Source organism: Gavia stellata, chromosome 5 (genome assembly GCF_030936135.1).
Source record: "Gavia stellata isolate bGavSte3 chromosome 5, bGavSte3.hap2, whole genome shotgun sequence".
In the NCBI taxonomy this organism is placed as follows: domain Eukaryota; kingdom Metazoa; phylum Chordata; class Aves; order Gaviiformes; family Gaviidae; genus Gavia; species Gavia stellata.
In genome coordinates, this window is record NC_082598.1 from 62,426,710 (window position 1) to 62,451,660 (window position 24,951).

Consider the following 24,951-nt stretch of genomic DNA (forward strand, 5'->3'; position numbering starts at 1 on the left):
GCAAAACAATGGGAAACTTAAAACTGACACAAGTTATGCTGACACAAAATCATCTTGGAGGCTCTATATGATTTAATTAATGGAATAGCAGTCTAGTCTTCTTTTATTAGGTAAATGTCATCCTCCAAAAGCTCATGTGACCTTAAAAAATTGCTAACTCCATTTAGAACCTTTCTGGAGGAGTTTAAATAATTCTTACTCTAATAGAGGTGCCTTTGTCCTAGTGTTTCCTCTGACAGTCACACAGCAAAAAAAGCTGCTACAGAATATTCTATTTCCTTTTCTATTCCTACTTCTTTTCCATTTTCAGTGAAGTCTCCTTCTGTGTAAAGTACTTTCAACAATGTTTACAGCACACCTGGTCTGTACAGTTAACCCCATCCCTTGCTGAGCAGGGCACTGAGGTGCCTGGAGCCAGAGCACAGTCCACGCAGTCAGTAGAGACAGAGATAAATAGGAAAAAGGACAAACCGTAACCAGCGACTAATGCTTCTCTCCACCTCCCCCTGCATTTTATCCATTACCTACAGCCTCTGGTTTCTCCTGTTTTCTACATGCCATTGTCTCAGTTGTGCATCTGACTGATTCACTCTTGCTGAGGTAGCAGTGCACAAAGGCTTACGCTGCAGTTTGCTTCTTTCATGCACTCTTTCTGTCCCTTGTTCTGTCTTTCTGAATGCCTTTGGAAGACTTCTGATGCCATTACAAAATACCTATTTTTTCGTTTCTTTTTAGTGGAGCTATCTACCGTGTTAGGTGAATGATATACTTCTGTTTTGTACTGACCATCTCTTGCTTTTTCCTTTCTGAGATTGGCAATAAGCAGGGTTTAACTCATAGCTAACCAGTAGTGAGACAAAAGACAAGATACTCTGGACAGCTAGAGGTCAAAGCTGCTTGTCAAATCTGACAGACAGCAATGGATTATGTAGGTTGGCTGCAAAAGAATTAAATAGAAGTTTCTAGTCAGAAGCGCATTGGCTGAATGGGCAGCCCAAAGACTGTAATTACTAAGTTTTCATCATTCTGGCCCCTTTAACAGGCTCTAAACCACCACTGCATGGCACACACTGAGAATGGACTCCAGAGAAAGACTAGAGCACCCAGATCCTCTGCCAGGCTGGAATCAAGATCTCAAGGAGACTTGAATTAATGCATTTGACATCTGTATTGTTTAACTTAAATAGATAAGAGACCAAGAGTTTGGGACATTTAAAGGAAGAAGGACAACTATTTCCTTTGGTTTACATTAAAAAGAAACAGGGGCACTTTTTTTGGTTTCTTTTCAAGAGGGATATAACATTTCAGGAAATTCAGTCATAAAAGACTAAAATGAACTCACAGAAGAGCTATGTCTGGAATTTGTAAAGTACAAAGGAAAAGGCAATTAGCTACCCAAATCCTATTGAAAGTCAATAGCCTTAAGCCACTTTGAAAATCCCAGCACATAAAACTCACTAAAAGCAAACTCTGCAGTAAATGCGAGGGAAGTAGGGGAGCCAAGAAAAGAACAAAGAACAGAAGAGATATATTAGACAGAAATAGGTGTGGAGGTATGAAGTACATGCTGTAGATACAGCTATGATGGAAGGTGCACATGCATTCAGGTTGTTCTTCACTCTCTCCTAACATATGTATTGCTCCCATTGCAAAGGAATTTAGCATCTTTTCTTCTTTCTTCTGAGTTGTCCGTAAGTCTACTTCAGTCACTAGGAGTTTGTGCCTATGGGCAGCTTGCTAACTACTCCACTGATTGTTAGGGGAGATAGAAGACATAAAGGTGCTTTTGTGAGAGGCTAAGGAAGCAAGCAGGAGTGCCTTTAACATCACTGTCCTGCAAGGTAGTGGCTGGGGGGCTGGACTTTAGCAAAGCACAGACTTTGTCTAGCTGCTGTTCCTTCGTAGCAGTATGCATGTTCCAACATCTGAGCTGCTGCGATTTTTTTTAAAAATGGGGTCCAACCTTCTCTGCTGTGCTGTAAAAGGTAGCAGTGTCTGCCACTACTTTTTCTTCTCCACCGGTAATGCCAGGAGAGTCCCCTTGCACCCTTTGTTGAAAATTGCAGATTCTGCTGTGGGAGATGGCAGCTGATGAGGGTTTTGAAGAATGTAGGTTTTGACAGAAGAGCCTAACTCCCCCATAATCCTTACCTGAGGCACATATTACTTTCAGTGGAGCTGAGCGCACAGGCTTTATTGCTGAATGATGTGTAACCCTCTATTAATTAAATAAGCAAACGTTGTCCACAATCACTTGCCAACGCATCGTATTATCGCAAGGGGTGTAGAATGTCACTTTCATGCAGACCGTCTGGAAATGTGAGCCGCTGCTTCAGCAATTATCAAAATCTTTTCTCCTGAATTTTAATTTCACTAATAACTGTTACCGAGTAATCACAAAAAAGGTTTTGGTGTGATTTGACTGCTGTTTCCTTAGAAGTAGGAACATAATCAATTCCTAATAGGATGCTTTTCCACTAAATAAATAGCAGTCCAGTCATAAATCAGTAGAACAGCAGTGCAGGAATTGCTTGGATTAAGATACAGTTATAAAACCAAATCCCAGTATAAAAATGAGTGGTCATTTCAGATTTTTAGATGATAACATTCTCCTGACATTTGAGGGGGAGGCATTTTTATTATGGGGTGCAGCAAGAAGGGTGAACCTAAATCCTTTTGCACTGACTAGGTGATTTACCTCTTGCCTTCCCTCTTTAGCTTTTTCCTTACACGGCTATTCAGTGAAGACACTTTGCATTTCAACTAATTTGCTTTTTATAAGACCAGGTAGATATGATTTTGTAATTAACCAGAATGTAATGAAATCTGGCTTATCATTTATCATGATTAGTTTAATGTTCTATTTAATGAGTTTTTAAATGCTGCCAGAAAGCAGAATGGACATCCAATGAATGATAGAAATGCCTGTGAATCCCAATTGCTAATAGCTGGAATAATAATATTGTCTTGCATTGATGCACCATTTTGGATGCTATTATACTTCACATGTTACATCCAGGAATCACTTCACTAATCTTAGCACTTCTACTTTATTCATACACGCCATCTCAGCACTACAGCAACGGCTGTTTTCTTCCTGTATCTTAATGAAGGGCCTGATCCAAGACCTGCTGAGGCCAATGGAAAGCTTCTCATTGAGCTTCCTGGGCTTTGGATCAGGCCCACAACTGACTGCTGACAAGATAACAAGTATTCCTAAATTACTGAAACATCATTTTGACAATTATGATAACATTTTTGTTATTTTCAAAGCAAGTGATTTTCAGTGATTACAGTATTCAGCTCCTAGCTGGGAAATGGTTCTTGCAAAGGAAAAATGCTAGAACGTATCTGAGAAGCAACAAATAAGCATCCCGATATACAACCAGTTTAGTTTTCATAGGTCTGTTGGGGAGCTTTGTCACTTGTTGCCCAAGCAAGTTTTAAGCAGGCTGAGTGACGATGGGGGCACACAGGAAAATACATACAGAGCTGTCTACTTTGGCTTCCTTGTCCAGTGAGACAAGGTTTGCTGAGGTAGGCTGCTTCGGTTTAATTGAACTTCCAGAGGTTTCTAGGTGGATCACATCAGGGTCAGAGGCTCTGAGACTCCAGTGTCTGTGGCTACAAAGCCTACTCCCAGGGACCGTAAGCAAGGTCAGCTTTTAGATGCAGGTGACTTGAGTTTACCCTTCTAACAAGACACGTGGGGTGGGGGGTTTCGTTGTCTCCTTTTCTCAAAGCAAGCACTGCAGGAGTGCTTAAAGATGTGGTGATAATTCTCAGAAGTGGTAAACACCTGCAGGACAATGCTCACCCCACCACAAAAGAATCCGCTGAGCTGTGCAATCTTATCATGCCCTGAATACTAATAGTAGATCATGAAAAGAGCTTCTTTGGTTAGGAACCAAAGCATGACTGCCAACTGCTTGTTGTCATGTTTGTCCTGATTGCAAATGATAATGCCATGTTTAGCACAGATCTCTAGTATTTTCGTATTGATAATTTTACAATGGGTTTGTTGTGGTTCCTGTTTAGTCTCTTTCCTCCTTTGTCACTGGAAGCAATTTTCTGAAGCTACAAAAAATCATTCCTCATTTGTTGCAGTAGAAGAACATAGAAACATGAGGCTGTGTCCTGACAGAAAACAAACTTCTCAGGTCACCACACATTGTTGCTCTTAATTCATATTACCATCCCATGGCACTCTGAAGGACTAGCATTCCTTTATCAAGTTTAGGATCTCCTAGATGCTTAAAGACAAAGGTCTTACCACAGTGTAGAAGAAGGCTTCGAAGTAAAAGTGCTTTTGAAACTCTGGGCACTCATCCCATGGATAGCGACCAAGATTTCTTTTTGAATATGATCTGAAAATTTCTAAGTCATTAGGAAGTAACATTTTGTAGCTTTCACTGTTTTCGACAGTAGAATTATGAAGGATTTCCACTTTATTCTTTTTTGACACTCGAGATAGATTTATACTATACATGTAATAATAATATCAATAATGATAAAAATTATTACCAGTAAAAAATTGATTCATACCTTTGTATTGTAGTAATGCATGGGATCCTGTTATACTAAATACTGGACTACTACCATCAAGAAGATTGGTTGGTGCCCTGAGGCCTCTACTCTCCAGATAATCTAGTTAATGTTAGAATCTCAGTGATTCTGGGAAGTCTACTTAGGTAAGGACACTAAGGTTTGCTTGTTTCTCTAAAACTTATCTTAACAAATTTTATGAATTTATAAAAATTAATTCACAATCAGCTATGTTGGTACTTCATTCAAAATGTTAACCTGACAAGAACCATTTTTCCTGAAGTATTTGGCAATACGTTCTAGTCATCTTCAGCCCTAACAAGTCCCAAGATACGAACAGTATAGTTTATTGCAAACATGAAAATGAGCATTTAAAAAAATGGTGTTTGGGTTTGATTTTCTAGCTTTGGGGCAGACATTTGTTCCCCTATTTCCCATAAATAGGTTTCGTGACATTAAAGGTCATGTTAGAGAAACAGTGTCTAGAAATAGATGGGTAATAATGGTTCAAAAATTTTAGAGGAAAAATGAATATTGACAATGCATGTAAGATGTGAAGAACCTTATCAAGTCAAGGTGAGAAGGAGTATAAGAATCAGCTTTTCAAATATTTTTAAATTTAACTTGCCCAAATTCCAGCTGATAGGAGAGAAAAATCACTGAAACATTTTCTCATAAAAACTTTACAGACATTGGGTGAAGAAAATTGTTTCTTGGAGTAGCTTTGTGTTTTCAAAATTGTCTATTTTTAACTGAAACAATCATCACTTGTGGCCCTGCTGAAACCTTTTGTGATGAGGAACAGAGGTTTGTTGGTGGGGATGCCTTGCAGCAGGGTTGTCTCTGCAGACTCTGAGAACATGGAGATTTTTGGAGTGAGAGAGTCAGACAGGGCTGTCTTGGAGCTACGGGTTGTGGAACATGTGGAGCTTGCTGGGGAGCAAGCCATCTACCCTCCTGCTTAGCTGCTCATTCACAAGAAATGTCACCCAACAATCCCCGCTGCAAGCTCTGTCTCACAGATGACACCACCCCATATTGCAGAGAGGCCCAGGAGCGTGACAATAACTTCATCACATTGGCTGCTGCAGCTTGGCTGGTACTGCCACTCTGCTCCATATCATAGCTCCCATCCACTTGGTGCCATGGAGAAAACTCTTACATAATAATTCCCCGTAAGTTCAGCTTGAATTAACCAGAGTAAGATCTACCTGGGTCACTTCCATATAAGCTAATGTTATGCAAATTTCCACCCACCACTTATTCTCTGAATTTCCCCATGGAGCAGGCAGAATGGCATGATGGTTCAATGGAGGTTAGGGCACAGTTGAATCACTGGCCATGAGTGTGTTAAGACATAATATAACATTAAAAGTTGAGCATCTCTCAAAACTTGCAGCCTGGATCGACCCATTTCACTAGTCCTTTGTTTTGGCTAGCTCTACAGTAGCCAGGCTTATCCACCATTCCTACTGTGTGGCCATATGAAGTTGTGCACATAACAGAGCAGTAAACAGGACAGTGCTTGCTCAGAATTACAAGAACAACTGTATTTACGATGGACCAAATTGTGATGGTAATTTTCCTGGGAGATTGTGCTATTAGCATCCTGACAGTCAAAGTAAAACACCTTGGATCAGGCTTCACAGACTGAAAGAGAATTGTGGCCTCACCTCTCCAAACTGGGAAGCATAAAGCTGAACAGACTTGGCATGTTACATACGGGGAAGATTGAACCATGATAAAGGAGGAGGAGACTTTCCAGCTTGGCAAGCCCTGGAGGCATGCATCTGTTCTCATCCTGAGCCATCCAGGACTGTCTCAAGCTCTGAATCCTTCTTTTCCCCTGGCACCACAGGAGAAGCTCATTACGCAGCACTATCCCTTTCCTCAACATGTCCCCCAAGGTATGGAATGAAATGGCCAAGTTACTTTCATAGCAGAGGTAATTATTGGCATGTCATCCAGCAAGGAGGCCATAGCAGAATTGCAAATAGAGCAGTTTTGGTCTATCGAGCAGAAAAGGGAAAGGGATGAAATCTAACAGCTCAGTTTTGTGTGATACCCTGCTGCTGTTCCTCCAACTCAGCTCAATTCACTCTGTGGCTTTTGCCACAAACTGAGTCCTTGTTGATGTACTCAGTAGCCTAGAACTAAAGTGTCTAAAGCCTTTCTTTCCTCACCCTCTCTAATATCTCCAGCAGGTAATGTAGACCCAGGAAGATGCAAGCAATGTACAAATCCTCACTGATATTGCTGTCCTGCCAGCTGACCTGGGTCAAATACCCTGCAATGTTACTGTAATCCCCTACAGCTCATGTAGGGCATGGCATGAGGGTTGTTATGCAATTTCACAAGTGCTGATCCCCATTAACACAATCCCCATTGCACTCCACACTACAACAAAGGCATAACTTGAACGTACATTTTAGACACAGGTTATGACCCTCATTGCCCTGTTTTCTGCTTCAGTGTCAAGCACTCGGGCAAGATGGAAGATACATATTCTGCCTCTTGTGCTCTGCTTTCTTTGTGCATCACCCTTCAGTGGGAAAGGCTTCCAGTTCAATGAGCCACTGACATTCAGACACAACTATGATTCTATGATTCTATGGTTCTCAGCGTGTCCAGAGAAGGGCGACGAAGCTGGTGAGGGGTCTGGAGCACAAGTCTGATGAGGAGCGGCTGAGGGAGCTGGGGTTGTTTAGCCTGGAGAAGAGGAGGCTGAGGGGAGACCTTATCGCTCTCTACAGCTACCCAAAAGGAGATTGCAGAGAGGTGGATGTTGGTCTCTTCTCCCAAGTGACAAGTGCTAGGACAAGAGGAAATGGCCTCAGGTTGTGCCAGGGGAGGTTTAGGTTGGATATTTGGAAAAATTTCTTTACTGAGAGAGTGGTGAAGCATTGGAACAGGCTGCCCAGGCATGTGGTGGAGTCACCATCACTGGAAGTGTTCAAAAAACGTGTAGATGTGGCACTTAGGGACATGGTTTAGTGGTGGACTTAGCAGTGTTAGGTTAACAGTTGGACTCTATGATCTTAAAGGTCTTTTCCAACCTAAATGATTCTATGAACTACATCACATCCAGGGGGTGATTTTAAGCCTTCTATCAAGACCAGATTTATTCTCTGTGCAAACTGTGATTCTCCAGGTGCAGGTGGCAGGTGGTATTGGAAATATATTTTGCATTTGGTAACTTGTTTTGGCCCTAGTCATGCCCAGAGAGGCCTCCATGTACAGGCTGAGACTACACCAAGTGGACAGGGCTTCTTGTACCTGTCAACCAGACTACAGACACATAGTATAGACAGAGTCTCCCTGGCAGCAGCCATGTGCCAAGAAAATGCCCACAGCCCTCTCTTCTCTGAACTTTCCTCTCATTAATTCTTGCTGTCGCCTCAAGCCCATCCACAGGGTGATGCTTTGTGAGCAGAAAAGCTAGTGGCTTGTGCCATTTTTATGCACGTTATTTACTTTAGACTACCTTCTTTTGCAGAGCAAGTGGAAAAATACCAGTTCAGAAAGCTTTCTTCGGAGTCATAAATCATTCCTTTGAGAGTACAATGGAAGCTGTGCTCATCAAAGTTGGATTAAAAGTTTAGTAGCAAATAACATTTAATTTTTTAAGTATATTTGATAATTAAATTTTGTTTTGGCTCTGCTCTGTGTCAGAAAGCATGAAGGAGTATTGGTTATGCTCCCAGCAGAAGTCCCTGTGGACTACTGTTCGGCACTGGTGGGAGTGAGGGTGAGAGAGAAGCAAGCAGTGCAATCCCAAACATGGATACAGGCTGGGTGATGGGTGGATTGAGAGCAGCCGTGTGGAGAAAGACTTAGGGGTACTAGTGGATGAAAAAATGAATATGAGCCAGCAATGTGCGGTCGCAGCCCAAAAAGTCACGCGTATCCTGTGGCCAGCAAGTTGAGGGAGGTGATTCTCCCCCTCTTCTCCACTCCCATGAGACCCCACCTGCAGTACTGCATCCAGCTCTGGGGCCTCCAGCACAAAGACAAGGACCTGTTAGAGCAGGTCCAGAGGAGGACCACAAAGATGATCAGGGGGCTGGAGCACCTCCCCTGTGAGGACAGGCTGAGAGAGTTGGGGTTGTTTAGCCTGGAGAAGAGAAGGCTCTGGGGATACCCTCTAGCAGCCTTCCAGTACTTAAAGGGGGCCTACAGGAAAGATGGGGAGGGACTCTTTATCAGGGAGTGTAGTGATAGGATGAGGGGTAATGGCTTTAAGCTGAAAGAGGGTAGATTTAGATGAGATATTAGGAAGAAATTCTTTACTGTGAGGGTAGTGAGGCACAGGCACAGGTTGCCCAGAGAAGTTGTGGATGCCCCAACCCTGGAAGTGTTCAAGGCCAGGTTGGACGGGGCTTTGAGCAGCCTGGTCTATTGGAAGGTGTCCCTGCCCATGGCAGGAAGGTTGGAAGTAGACAATCTTTGAAGGTCCCTTCCAACCCAAAACTTTCTATGATGATTCGATGATGATGATGATGATGATGATGATTCTTCCTGGATCACAGTAAGGAAGGCCCAACAACAATTGGTTTAATAAAATAGCTGTTTTAATAAGATAGATAGCGAGGAAAACTTATGACCTTTCATATGCTGGGAACTCCACTTTTGTGCAGCATCAGGCAGACCCTGGATGGATTTTCCCACAGAGTGAAGTGCAGAGCACATCCTCTTTTTCACGGAGAGAGAGGTTCCTTCCTTTTGGTCCTTCGAGTTATTGTATATAATTTCTTACAAGAAAACAACTTTATTCCTAAAGGATGTTTACACAAGAACTTCTTGCTGCACTGTAAGATGAAGTCCTGGTTTCAACCACTTTCACTAGCAAGGTTATAGCAAGTGTGTAACTCCCTCAGAGAACCAGTTAATGAGTAAGACAGCACTGAAGAAGTTTTCCTGATGGAGGAAAACTGACACTTTAGTATTGAGACAGAGCGCTAAGCTTCTGCTCAGCTGCAGTAATTCTTGGAACCACCTTTCCCTGACTGCTTTTCAGTGTAGAGTCACATGTTTGGTTGAACAGAAAATGTCGTCATATCTACACTCCTCAAATTGTAATACAACAAGGTAACCCAGCATTGGATGTGCACATGACTACATGCTTAAAGCTAAGTACTCACCTTAAAGCTGATCTGTACTGATATGGGTGCGTATATTGCCCTGAATCAGGACACAAAGGACAAATCCAACTCTCAGTGGTGACACTGGACAATTTCCACTGACCACAGTGGGCAATGTGCAAGAAGAGCTGTTAGTAAGCCCTCAAAAGGAATAAGCAATAAGATCATAGAAAAGTTTGGAACAACTTAGTGGGGAGAAAAAGGATAGACACGAAGTCCCCCTGCAGTAATAACTATTTACTGAATTTTTAACATTTTATTGGAGTCACAGCAGGTAAAATATTTAAAGAATTTTAAATGTATAATACTGAGCAAGATTTTCATTATATCTGTAGTCCTTATTTCTGCTCCTATTTATTATTTCACAAGCAAAACTCACAGTTTGTCTTTCAAATTGAGTATCTTTCTCCTTCTTTTGGGGAAAAAATAGACAAAGACAGTTCAGATGGTTTGGGCCCAGAGTTACCAGAGTGCAATCTTTCTTTTGGGGATGGGGGGAACCACACACACAGAAATAATAGGGGGAGAGAAAGAGTCAAAATTGCTCCTCTTCACATGCAAGCCTTACCTGCAAAATGGCACTGAGCTCTCTGACAGACACAGAACTACAAAATGTGGAGGCTAGAGGTTTTAACAAGGTATTAAATAAACAAACAAATGGCTTCATCTGGACACCTCTTCTAATACATCTTCCTGAAAATCTGCTTTCAGAACTTATCATCACAGCTGTGAAGAGAAGAGAAAACGTTTCAGTGCTGAAGAAAATGCACATCTCATCTACGCATGTCACAGCATGCTGTGATAATTTTAAATCATAACACAGCGTAGGATGTAGTGTGTCATGGAATAAAAATACACGTCTGATTAGATACATGCAACAGCTTTGTCTACTTAATATCCAGTCTGAGAAATGAGTGGTCATTCAGCAAGCTGGTTCTGTTCCAGCAGTGGGAGTTTTCAATTATTAGAGCTAGATCAGATCCATGGAAAATTTAGTATCAGCACCTTTCTGATTGAACACTTTCTCCCACAAAGCATCTGACAAGGCTAAGAGGTTCTTTTCTTATGCTGTTTCCTCACAATTGATTTCTCTCCCTGCTTTGCATTTTCCCATAATTAATATTTTATCTTTGCTAATTTAATGTCATTCTTTTTTCTGCTTATGTACAATTTCTTCCCTCTTAGCAAAAAATAAAAAAAGTCCTCCATGGTTCAAGTTACATACAAGAAGGTGGATATTGAAAAGGAGGATGGGAGAAAGAGAGAATTTTTTCTTATAATTCCTGATTCTTTTCAAACCACTCACATCTCAATAACATCTCTTCCCAGTATTACCAATCTTCCTAACCCTGTGCCTGCAGTTAAAATCCTCATGTGGCCAAGAGTTCAAAGCCATAAACCAAGTATCTCAGGCAGCAAAGGAAAGGGGTTCACAGCTACAGCCAGTTAATGTTTCTTATGTTTCCACTTCTCTGCACCTCTGTGTGGAGGTGCAATTACAGAGCCTTGTTGGCAGCGCAGACTGACTGAGAGTGATGCGCTCCTTAACAGGAGCCGCACCAAAACTGAGCCTCCATAGACATAGTTTGGTCCCTGCTAGTTGCTCAAAGGAATGTGACCCTTCTAAAAGACTTGTGTTGTTGCTCTCAGTCTTACTGTCCTGCCTAAATTTCCCAAGTACATTTACTCAAGACACTAAGATGCAAGCAAAGACATTGACAAGAGAAGCAAGGGAACAAACCAATCATCAAGCTTGGTAGTTGCCTATTTTCATGCTGTTAGCTTAGCCCAGCATTCAGCAAGGGGCTTGTGCATATGAGATGTGCAAATGTAGACTTGCCCTTCACTCTGATTTGCTTCCCATTACCCTACATAGCCGGTGCAAGGACATACTGGATAGTGGCGGGGGCACTAGTCTTTCTTCATCGCCGCATGTTTGCCCAGCTTTGAACATGCTTGATTTTCCAGCTACTTTCCTGGCAGTGCAGCCCAGTCTGCTGTGGGGCTCTGCCATGAGCAAAACTACCAAACACTCTTCAAATGCCGAAGCATTTTACTATGCTGCCAACCTCTACCACATAGAGATAAGAGAGGTTAATGGTACATTGAAGATATTTTTTAATATAAATGTGTGTGTGTATGTATATATATATGTGTATGTACACTTTTTCTAGCAGTTTTCTAGGTGCTACTTTTTTTTTCTTTCTTAACCCCTTTTTCCCTCAGAAGGTACCACGAGAAACAGGGGGTGAGGGCTGGGGGTTTAACCTTGGGAACACCTGCAAGGAAGGAGGAGAATGCTGAAGGGAAGAATGTGACAAAGAATGCACAGAGGGAAGTAAAATACTTAGGCAAAGAAATGATTGAATCAGGGACTGGAACAACCAGGTCTCTGCTAGAGATTAATATGAATGAGATGCTATGCTTCATTGACCAAGTTTACCTAATTTCTTTAAACATCAGTATTATTTTTATGTGGCACTTGCCTAACTTAGCTGTAACTTGCTATTTAATCTATAAAGTCATTATTAGCTGAATGGTGATTGGAAAGCAGCAGTAAGACACTCTGATTATGCCTTAATTATTGTCCTGTACCTGATCTTCACAGAGAGGATGTATGGCCCTACCCTCCCCTGTTGCTTTCAGCATCTCATATTCAAGCCATAACTAACATTGTTGCATCTGTTTAAGAACAGAACTAAATGTGTTTCCACTGATTTCGAGAATCAGCTTTAAGCCTACAAAGCTTTGTTTGCCTTCCCCTCCTTCCTGGTCCCAGGCATCAAAAGGAGATATTTGGTTAATGGCTAATTAAACACTTCCACTGAGCAAGCCAGAGCTTTGTAAATCCACATCTTCCTCACTGTGTACTGTTTGGAATCAGCTGAAAGTTTTGAGTTTGTGTTTTGCCAAGTTGGAGGCTGCATTCACAAAACTGGAAACTTTGAAGTAAGCAGAGATAAAGCCAGCCAGCAGGTTCTTAAGCTGAGGGATATGAAGTGGAAAAAATGCACGACTCTACCTTCAGGTAGAGACATGAAGATACATCCTCGATAATGAGGTGCCATGCTGGCTTATTAGATCCCTGATCATTTAAAATGTAAATCCTAATGAAAGCACAAAGAGCTACAGCAAAGGGTTAGTTTTTAATAAATGAACATGCCATCTGCCTCTCTTATCTCCCAACGAATCAAGCACTGCCATCTTTGTAATTAGCACTGACAAACAGCACACTCCCAGGAAACAGGACAGTGAGATACAGTGGGTTAGTTTTGCATGCCCTGCTGAGCTAGCATGGGGCCAAAACTTGGGGCATATTGGATTTCTGGCAGGGCGTTGTGAACTAATTGCAATTCCTGCCCAGGAAAGCACACAGGTAAGGATAATAGAGTCATAGAATCATAGAATTATTTAGGTTCGAAAAGACTCTTACGATCATCAAGTCCAACTGTTAACCTAACACTGCTAAGTCCACCACTAAACCATGTCCCTAAGCACCTCATCCACACGTCTTTTAAATGCCTCCAGGGATGGTGACTCCACCACCTCCCTGGGCAGCCTGTTCCAATGTCTGACAACCCTTTCAGTGAAGAAATTTTTCCTAATATCCAATCTAAACCTTCCCTGGTGCAACTTGAGGCTGTTTCCTCTCATGCTTTCACTTGTCACTTGGGAGAAGAGACCAGCACGCACCTCTCAGCAACCCTCTTTCAGGTAGCTGTAGAGAGTGAGAAGGTCTCCCCTCAGCCTCCTCTTCTCCAGACTGAACAACCCCAGCTCCCTCAGCCGCTCCTCACAAGACTTGTGCTCCAGACCCCTCACCAGCTTCGCTGCCCTTCTCTGGACACGCTCCAGCACCTCCATGTCTTTCTTGTAGTGAGGGTCACCATGCACGTTACCACAAAAGCCTGGGAACATTATCCTGAACCTGCAGTTCTACCACACTGGTGGTGGCACTTAAAACCCCAACAGGGGAAGGCTATGACTGGATAGGAAAGGGGCTCTTTCTGGCTCCCTTATTTCTTTACTATACTCTCAGCAAGGAGCACAACGGATGAAGAATAAATGCCACTGGAAGGTCATGATACCCTCATAAAAATTCATCTGTAGGAAATATTTGGCCTGAAAATTGGAAGAGGGAGACAGTTGTCTTTTAAAAGACAAGCTTGTCTACTTTGTTGAGAGTCCTCATCAGCTCTCTCTTTACAAAGCAAATTTCTGGAAGATGAATTGGTAGGTTCAGCTCCTTCTACAGTGAGGTATTACAGAGGCACTGATATGTTAAAAGTGGACATTTTTAGTGTTTACAGACTGTAACAAATGGAACTAGCATTGTATCTCTGCTTCTTAAAGACGAGAAGAAATGGCAAGCTATTTCTTTACATTACACAGACATTCACCTCACTGCAATTTTGTTGATCTGCACAGGAGGGAGACACAATTTACCCCTTAAGGCAGTCACCAAAGCTTCCCTTGTTGCTTACATCCCAGGAGATACCACTGGGCTACTTGCAAACATACATTTAGGGATTCTGTGGTGGACAAAAAAACCCACGCAGGGCTGCCCATGGAACATGCAGAAAGCATTTATATATATATAAAAAATAAAAATAAAAAGAAACCATTTTTATTTGAGGTGGTTTACGAGTTCTTTTAGGGAACATGTAGTAACCGCTTATCACAGTTAGACTTTTCCACATAAGCTTATCTGTTTTCCCGGTTGAAGCTTTTTGAGGGCATTTGTTGAGAAATGTGATGCAGATTCAAAGGATGTGCAAGAGACTGCCCTGAGTTAAAGAGTCGTTGAGGTCATGTCTGATTCTTCCACTGGTTCTAGAAACAGGGATTTTAGAGGGGATTTGATATTGTTCGTTTGCACTGCTTCACAGTGACGTTAGGAGAACTTTTGTCCTGGAATTCTTTTCTGTTTGTTATGTGGTATATGAAATTAAAGAAAAAGTACACTAATTAAAGGGTCCATTTAGTAACTTCGGGTCTGCAACTCCATAAAGATTTCATAGTATTTAATCTGGTGACAGCTATGCATTAAAAAGTGTAGGACAGTAAGAGTTTTTGAAAACCTATCTCTAAGTCAGGTAAATACTGCAAACATGATTTTTTCTTATTTAGCTTAAAAGAAAGAAGAGAGATATTGGTGTGTGTTCGCTGGCTGCAAAAAAGGATAATCAACAAGAACAATTAGATTTTATAGGGAAAATTAACAGTTCAAAGATGATTTGCAATGTTGGAAGCTTTTCACAGACTGTTTTAATTTATAAAGAGTTCTTTAAATACGGCTCACTTTGTTTTGATGGGGAAGACCTACTTATTCTTGTTTTTTAACTGCCTTTCCTTTGTTCGACTCCCTTTCTCCAGAAAAAGGCAAGAGAATGAAAAGCTGAGACAAAATGAGCTATTCTGATTTATTTTTAAGCAAAAACATTCAGAAGCTGCAAAAGACAGTTGGTGAAATGATTTCATTTTGAATGTTGCTGCAAATCAATGGCATTCAAAGGAACATTAGTTCTTTTGCAAAAAGTAATTGAAAGAAATATCATTGCCACAGGGCTCTTTTTGATCAAAATTCCCAAACAAATAAACAACACAAATTTCCACCTGCTCTACTAAGATACTTTTCAACTTTATTTAAGGCTCAGTGGCTTGTCATAGCTGCAGAGTAAGATGGATACAGTTTTATCCATCAGCTTGGTTTCTTATGTGACCCAAATGATCAGTTTATGTGATTCCCTGGCGACCACCACACCAGACTGGAAAAGATTAAGTTTCGTTATTAAGAACCTCAGCCAAAAGCAGACTTCTCACTGGCTACGCCAAGCTTTGATACGACTCTCTGTGCAGAAATGGAGCATCATTCCTAACAGTTAAGTTAGTTAAGCTTCCAGTCAAGCCCTTGAACGCTCAGAAAGAACATAGATTAGCAAAGAAAAGCAATGAAAGTAAAATAGGTCTCTAAATCCTGCAATGAGCCAGAAGCGCTGCCAGTGAGGATATGAAGGAAACATTCACTAAGTCAGTGAAAGCTTGGAAAGACCCATGAAGCAACCGTATTGTAAAGCACGGACACGACTGGGCAAGCCGTAAGATTAAAGGATGCTACAGGTCTAGCCTTTCCAGAGGATCTCCTGATTCCTTTCATGAGGGGTCATCCACCTTAGGTTGTTTGCTTTTTGTGGTGCACAAAGTCAGATGTGGTTCAAAATAAACAGATAATTATGTCAGCAGTGGAACCTTAGCTGCAGAGCTCTGTGCTGGTGTGAAAGGGACAGGCAAGGTTTTACATAGAAACGTTTTCTATTCCCTGCTACAGCAAGGAGCCAGAGTGCTTTTGCCTTGGAAACAGGAGACCCTTAGAGCCCGAAGAGCAACCATAATTTTCTGCTCTGCCTGACTAGGGGTTAGTGTACAAGCATGGCTCTCTTCTTTCTCAAAAATACAGCCATCTTTAAGTACAGCTGTCTTTCTCACAGTTAACTGCTTTCTTTGTCTCTCATTAAAAAATGAAGGAACCCACACCCTTTAATAGCTAGCCAGATCATTTGGGTCTAGGGCAAATGTATTAAAGAGTCCAGGAGAAAGAACAGCAATGCTGAAGATAATACCCATGATTAGAACAAATTAATTATTCTGATGCTTACAGCATAAGCTGCAAGAGTATTCCTGATGTGCAGCAAAATTTCTGGGCAGCGCAGAGCGAGAGTTTCACTTGCAGGAGCAGCCGGAGAACCAGAGAGATGCAGACACTGGGGCAGGTGAGAGGTGGCATTACTGCTTCCCACTGTCCTCAAGGGTTGGATTTAGTTTGCCTAAGGTAGACATCTAGAGTGGGTCAGGTGACAGATGCCTCAAAAAATCCATCCGTTCCAAATCAGTCCTACAACAGGAGGCTTCTGGCATCATCCATCTGTGAAGCACCCCTGCAGCTCACCCCCTCAGTTCTCTGAGGCAGGTATTAGGGTGCAGAGTCCCTCAGCTGTGTGCTAAGTGGAGGTGAGGTATGCAGCTTCTAAAGTGTATAGGTCATCTGCTCTAGTGTAAAACATAAACACAAATAGACAGAGCATTGACACATCGTAAAGGGCCAGGATGGCGTGAAGCTGAGAGAGAGAGGGGATTAACCAGGAAGAGGGAGCAAAATTATGTGTAATTGATGAAGTAGTACTTCTTAGAGGTATTTAGGTTTCTTAGAAGTCTAAAGAGGTTTTGATTTATACAAAAGTGGAGGAGGAATCAGTGGATTCTTGTGACCCTTTCCTCACTATCTGCCACAACAGGAGATCTGCTGGCTACCTCCAACCCCATCATGGCTAGCAGATACAGAGGATAATCAGCTGGAAGCTAGGAACCATTTCAGATACACTCAAAACAAGTGGGACTTCCAGTGGTCTCAGTGGATGTTATTTTGACTTGCAACTGAGTTTATCTACAACAAGATTCATTGTTTCAGAATAGTGAATGCACTAGAATATTCACCAAAATGGAGATTGAATATCTCATAGAAAAAGTTTGCTTTAAAAACTCACAGTTATCTCACAGATTTCATCAGGACACAGGAATATGCCATATGATAGGTGTGTCCAGTCAAAATTACTGTATTTTCTGACATCTATTATTTGCAAGAAATTGTTCATGAATAAGCTAAAGACTAAGGATTATTTACAGACACCATTCAGTGCGTAATTCTGAGTACCTTTGAGAAAATTGTCATCATGTTGTGAACACTTCACTAATGGAAACCAGCCAAAATTTATCAAAGAAATTAATTATAAATTATTTACTCAGCTTTAGTCACAGTCTTCTTGTAGAGGGGAAGGAAAAGATTGTCTGCAGTACTGTTTGATCTCTCCTTTTTTGTAGTATTAGTGCTTTACTGCAGAGGTGGTTCTGTAGTTAAGGCAATGGGCATGGGACTGCTTAGATCACTTTCTTTGGAGGACTCTTTTGGCAAGCCTTTGGGCGACTCTTTTGGCAAGTCTTTGGGCAAATCAATTAGGGCCAGTCTCATGTCGTACTGTGGCACAAAACACTGGTCGCTTGCTAAGGCAGCATGTGTTACACAGTTGTGATCTATGGCACTAATGTGGTAGTCGCTATCAGAGTATATAATAAAAAATGCATCCACAGCAGGACAAAGGATAAATGCTTGAGTGTTTGACAGCCAAATGATAGAAAAGACGCATTCAATAAATAAAATTACCAGGAAAATGAAGGATTTCATGGAAGGTGCTTCATTATTAAAACAGACACATACACACACAAAAACCAACAGCAAAACTAATTGGCCTATTTTGTGGCAGGATAGGAATACTCGTATTTATGCAGGGAGCATAACAGTGTACATATCTACCTACTCATTATAGGATATGAAACCTTCATTGAGAGAAAGATTCTAATTACAGTATACTCACCTTTGGTCTGGAAACAATTATCTGCTAATGAATGTTAACTAAGGCACAAGAATGACTACTGAGCAAAACAGGCCGCGTGAGTAACAAAGATGACCGTGTCGAAATTGCTCTCCCTGTCTTGGCTGGTAACAGAGGGTAACTGTGGGGAGTGCAGCGGGCACAAAGTAGAAATGTCCCATTTCAGCTGACAGGAAAACATGTTTAAAATATTTCCATAATGGTGGTCAATGCTAGTTTTTACCACTGAAGTATCAATTTGAGACAACTCGGACTCAATGGCATAATGAAGTTGGCTTCAACAGTAAGAGGCAGCTACACAAAGCTGTAACAGAGATGGCAGAAGAGAAGAGAACCTTAAGAAACACCCACTCATTTGGAATGTTTCCCTCCAGCAGCCTTTCAAATGAGATTTCCTTCCAGAAGAACATTTCTTATGCAGAGCTCATCTCCAAAAAACCTACCTTGACATTCTGTTAGGAATGTAATTTGAAACATTTCAAAAAAACAAATCTCAGAAAGAAGTTTTGCAAAGATATCTTAGTGTTTGCACACGCTAAGCAGGAAGAACATCCCCCATTTTTTCCTCTACCTACATGTCACGTTGCAGCTATGCAAAAGTGATAATAAGGGTCTGATCCCCTAGCCACAGTAATAAACCATTAGCCAGAGGAAGGAAACCGCAATCTCAGGGGCCCTGAATTGGTTTGGTGATTTACTTGGTAAAAACTGAGTGTCCCAAAGAATACAGAAGAGGATAAGTTTCTAAGTCCCTTCAGGTGAAGGCAGATTTTTTCTGCCATGACATCCTGCTCCATAGTGCATCCTGCCTAATACCTTTCAAGCTGTGTGCCAGCTCTCTGGCCTTTTGATTCAATGTCAGTCCCAAGGGGTGGGATGTGCTTTGGTAAAGCACCTTTCAACTCACAGGAAGCTGAGCGGCTGATGTGAGCTTTTGAAAAAGTCTGGAGACCTGGCCATGCATACTTATCTCTGTCTAATTTGAGGATATCGGTGCACGAGATTGTGAAGGTAAACTGATTTGTTTCTTGTGTGGAGACTGGTGCTTGTTTAGAACAAAACCACTGACATAAAATAACTCCTTTTTAGTAGAGTGAGCAATGTGGCAACACCACTTGCCTGTATGTTACTAATAGAGATTGAAACTCGATGGGAATAAAAGCCTGAGCTCCGGTAAATCTAGATGTGATGCCTTGAAACCTTAGGGGAGAATACGAGTTTCTCAGCTTTTATTCTTAAACCTTAAATACAAATGAAAACATTTCAAGCTTAATTTTTTCCCTGATATATATTCACGTCTTTATATGGGTTTCCATGCTGTTTTATAGTACAGCATTCCGTAGCAGTAATTTCCTCTGCAACATTACTAAACACAGGAGGACTCAGCAATCACATATATAGATACATATATATATATAAACACACACAAGTATAACAGAACCCAAAGATTTAGAAACCCATTCACAAACATTTAACTTACTTAAGTAACTTAAGTTACAACAAAATACCATTTTCCCTTTGAAAATTATATAAAAAGCACAAAATTGTAAAATGATCACTCAATACAGCTATCTTTTCCAATAATTTATTAGAAAACCTTTTAGAGAAGTCATTTGTCACACACTATCAACAGATGAGTCTATAGCAACCTGCTACCCAGCACAGCATATAAATAAGGCAATTTTCACTTAATGCATCTCTGTCTTTAATAAATGATTCCCTGAAAACAGTAATCAAACTTTGTGAGGAACCGAGAAGGATATAAATAGGAAGGTGGCCTCAGCAGAAGGTAGCAGGTATTTGGGTTGCCCCAGAGGAACCTAAAGCTGCTCCTCTGTCCTTGAGAGCCTAGAGCTCCCCATTTTCAATGGTGGTGGTGGGTATCTTTTGTGTCAGCATGTCACACAAGGCCAATCTGCCAGCTAGGACATGGGGGACAATTCCCTGTGACCCTACCCATTTCCTAATCTCCCTACTCCCAAGCCCCATTTGCTAATTCGTGGGCAACTGTGCATTTGGGAAGCTAACGATGAAAGCGCTGCTGCACCCTGCCTGCTATCAAGAAAGCCAGAAATGGGACATTTAGGTGGAGCGGCTCAAGGTCACGGCCTCAGCTCACTCACACGGTGTTGGAATGTGTTGTTATGAACAGAGAGGAGCAATAAAATCAAGGCAAATTGGGGATACCACCTGGGGCAACGAGTAATTGATTGCTAATGCATGTGCCTTTTTCACAGAATCACAGAATCATTAAGGTTGGAAAAGACCTGTAAGATCATCAAGTCCAACCATCAACTAACACCACCATGCCCACTAAACCATGTCCCACAATGCCTCGTCCGCACGTTCCTTAAACACCTCCAGGGATGGTGACTCCAACACCTCCCTGGGCAGCTTATTCCAGTGTCTCACCACTCTCTCAGGAAAGAAATTTTTCCTAATATCCATCCTAAACATCCCCCAGCGCAACTTGAGGCCATTTCCTCTTGTCCTGTCACTAGTCGCTTGGGAGAAGAGACCAACACCCACGTCTCCGGAACCCCCTTTCAGGTAGTTGTAGAGATCGATGAGGTCTCCCCTCAGCCTCCTCTTCTCCAGACTGAACAACCCCAGCTCCCTCAGCCGCTCCTCATCAGACTTGTGCTCCAGACCCCTCACCAGCTTCGTCGCCCTTCTCTGGACATGCTCCAGCACCTCAATGTCCTTCTTGTAGTGAGGGGCCCAAAACTGAACACAGCATTCGAGGTGCGGCCTCACCAGCGCCGAGTACAGGGGCACGAACCCCTCCCTGCTCCTGCTGGCCACACCATTTCTGATACAGGCCAGGATGCCATTGGCCTTCTTGGATACCAGGGATTTAAGGTGCCTCTTGTGTTTATTTTTAGATCATCTGGGGTGAAGGGGATGCTAATCTGCATGGAGCATTCTGCACCCGATTAATTGAATAGACTGCATTGGGTAAGGGTAGATTTATTTTCTGGTTTATATTTAAATTTTAATGACATTCATGTTGTTTGCTAGCTTGGGGACATAGGGTGCCGTTTTATTGGTATCTATAAGTCACTTCCTTCTTTTTTATACTTCAGTAAAATGTTCTGGCATAGCTACAGCATCCTGTTCCCTTGCAACTGAATGGACAACAAATGCTTAAAGGAACATAGAACATTACTAAACTCACAAATGCAAACAGGTAAAGTTTTCCAAGCCACTTATTTCTGAGAGAAAATACATCTTGTCTTTACATTTTGTTTTGACATGTAGGACAATACAAGACTCTTTGGAAACTCAGAGTGCAAAGGGAAAATTTAAAACTAAACAAAACCCAAGTGTTTTTAATAGCCAGTGATTTAAACATCAATTTGCTAGCACTATTAAATTCCCCAGGTTGAGGAAAGGGAAATCACTGATAAATAGCTTTATAGTAGTGACCTGCAATGTTACATGGGGGCTAGTGAGCAGAGGGGATTTGTCTTTTTCTCTCTTGTTAGAGCTGTTAAAGACTCTAGGAACTGCTGAAAATGATACTGAGCTCTACAGATCTCAAAAGAAGAAAGCAAAAGCCCTGCATTATTTTTTCCCAAGTTATGAATGAATGATCCCTTTTCCTATCCTCCGCACTAGGTTGCAAAGTTTTAGGTAAGTTCTCCTTTTTTTTGTGATTTGGGTTGCCTGGAGTTTGCATGGCAACAGGACGGTGTATAAGAAATGATCCCCTCACTGTAATGATGGTAATTATTGAAGGTTTGCTGATGTTCAGCGGAGTGCCCAGCGCAACATGCATGCCTGGATGGATACTTCTTTTGTACTAAAGGCATCAGTATTTTGGAGACGTGTGAGAGGAAAAGGGAAGCAGTCCTGACAGCCCAAGGAGTTAGTGTTGGTTTAGCCTACCAGTGAAGCTGAGGACAACTGTAAGCTGCAGAGCTGGAGCAACAACGTGAACTTGATCATTTTAGCCTAACTGACCATGTGCTCTGTGACAGCGAAACCAGGTCAGATCATTCACTTGGATAGTGCCAGACAGAGAGTTTGGAGACACATTTCTTCCATCCAGGTGCAAAACTTCTTTTAGCAACCTGAGAGCTCCATTGGAGACTCCTTAGAAAAGGAAAATTTATTTGGATGGGAGACCAAACATCCTGGGAGCCTTTGGAAAAAGGCTAGCAAGAAAGCCCAGGAACCATCAAAATTCTCAGCTTTTTCACCTCCAAGTTCAAGAAAACTTCCTTTGACCTTGCCTTCACTCACATAGAGGCATGTGTACGCTTAAAAGATGTCCACCGGAGGAACACATTACTATTGGTCATTCTTCTTTCTCATAGAAAACTGGGACAACTAGAGGACATGACCAATGCTAACCAGCTGACTCAGCTGTAGAAAGTGTTTGGGTTCAAGTAACCATTCCCCCTCAGTCAAAGGACTCCAAACACCATGGTGATGAAGCAATATGAAAAGCTACTCAAGTGTCTTCCACGTAGCTCCAGAAGGAAGCTCAAGCCAGAGATGAAACTGGCCCTCTCTCCTCTAACAAGCTAATACTGGATCTTGCCACAGAAAAGCAGGTTTCAGCTGGGGAGATTAAATGTATTAGAGAAAACCCCAGCTGTAGACAGTGACATGCTGCTAGGATATGGCAAGTTCTTCCTGGTGGGAGCTTACCAGGTGGAGAAAACTTTCCCAGATGTACGATTTGCATGAGATGCTGCAGACCATGATAATTCTTGTTAAACTTTCACACATGATTTTATCTTCCAGCTAGGAGTGACTGTAAGAATGGGGTTATCCTTGCCACACATGTATCTCGTGTTTCACTGACTTCACCTAATGGCATATGAAGTAAACAAGATGTAACTTTTATGACCCTGCATGTAATCTCATCTTTCAGTGTCTCATATTCTAAGCCCTCAAAGAAGGAGAAACTGCATACTCATATAATCTGTTCTATCCTATTTTATCCACTGTACTGTGTGCTGCAAGAATACCACGTGAACCAAGTATGTATATTCCTTCTGCTACAGCTGGCAACAGTCAGAAAAGGGCCCTCTCCCTTATGTTCCTACTTCCGCAGGAAGAGTTGTCTTTGAAAGAGGATCCCAAGGGACATCTGGTTCTTTCTTATGCAAACCAGGGGTAGAAAGGACTTTCAAGCAGAGATGCAGAGCTCTGCATCTGAGAGATGCTGGTGTCATCTTCAACTCCCCGTGCAACTGCTGTGGCTGTCTAACATGAACATCCCTAGGAGCTTGGTGTAGAAAGGCTGTGCATGGGAAACTGTTTGCAGAATAGCACAAGCAATTTTCGTGGAACTACAAAGTCCAGAAGCAAAGCTATATATGCTTTGCTTCTTTCTATCAACTACTGTTTACATATGAAATGGAGATTAAAAAACCCCACCGTTCCCATAACCAATGACTTATCCGGCTCCTACGCAAACCTTTGGTAATTTTGCACATCAAAAAATGCTTGGTGGGAGGTCCACAATGCTTTATGACATATGGTTATATGTTTGTCTTTTTGTCTAAGCTGCCCATCCCTAAAACTGCCTCGTTGTGCTCCTTTTTCTCCCTCTTTTTTTTTTAACCTTCTTTTGAATTATTTTTTTTACCCTCTCCCTCAGTTAGGCTTGAATGATGCGATATATTTCATTATCATTGCATTTAAGCTCAAAAAGTTAATAAATGTATGCAGAAACAAAACTGACTAAGAAAAATGGAGTTACTATGGGAACATACATTACAATTGAATCTACTGTGACATCTAAAGGACCTCTAGGTAATGCAAGAAGACATTCTTTCCTGTCAGAATTGCTTGAGTTGCTCTTTACTTCTCCTTTTTGGGGTTGGATTCTGCCTCAGTAATTTCTTCTCCTGATTTCACCGAGAATACTCAGTGAGTACACTGGTAAAATCTGGTGCTAAGGGTCTGGTTTGGGTGGGAGCGTTGTTTTTCCTGATCCACACAACCTGTGAATCAGACCTCATGGTTTTTGCAATTCAGAGGTAAAGTGAAGAATTTTTAAGGTTTGGGTTTGAACTGGATTAATTTCTGTATTAATTCTGTGGGTAGAAAAACAGAAATAACCAAAAAGAATTTCAGGAAGTCATTGAAAAATTGCAGTGATTGGAATCTTCACAATTTAAGACAAAATCCCTTACTAGCACATAAATGTATGATAAATACTCTCCACATGGGAAGGCAGGGATCTGCAAAATACATTAAAGCAACCAACATGAAGAACTCCCCAGCTCACCAGATGGGGAAGGGGAATCCTGATTTAGTATTTGTTTTTTTCTGAACTGCTTAACTACTCCTGATCCATGTCTCTCTCAGATACCACATAAAAGTTTACTGTCACCTAGGCCTATGAGATTAAGTTTCTCTCTTCATCAGTACTAGTCCTTACGTCAGTTTTAGACTATGAAAGAATAAAAGGGGGAGCAGTGTTTAGGAGAAAGGGATTGTTTTGCACAGAACTAAGCTGCGAACCAATGCTCACTAAGGTGTAATTTTAACAAAGGGCAGTTGCATTCAAAAGCCACCAAGATTTTTTAATATGAATAGTTGTTCAATGTTGCAAGAAGAGCCGTGAGTATAAATTTTTTTTAAGGGCTTTTTTTTGGCAAGAAAAAGGCAAGGGAAAAAAACCCCCACCCCTCACATATCTTGTACTGATGAAGTGTTTCAATCTTTCAAAAAGAAAAATAAATAACTATTTGATATTTTTTGAAACTCGTGAAGCAACATTTTTCAGACCACTTGCTTCACAAGAAAAAAGGATTTTTCATCCTAATTTGGGATGAAATTTAGAGATTAATTCTGAG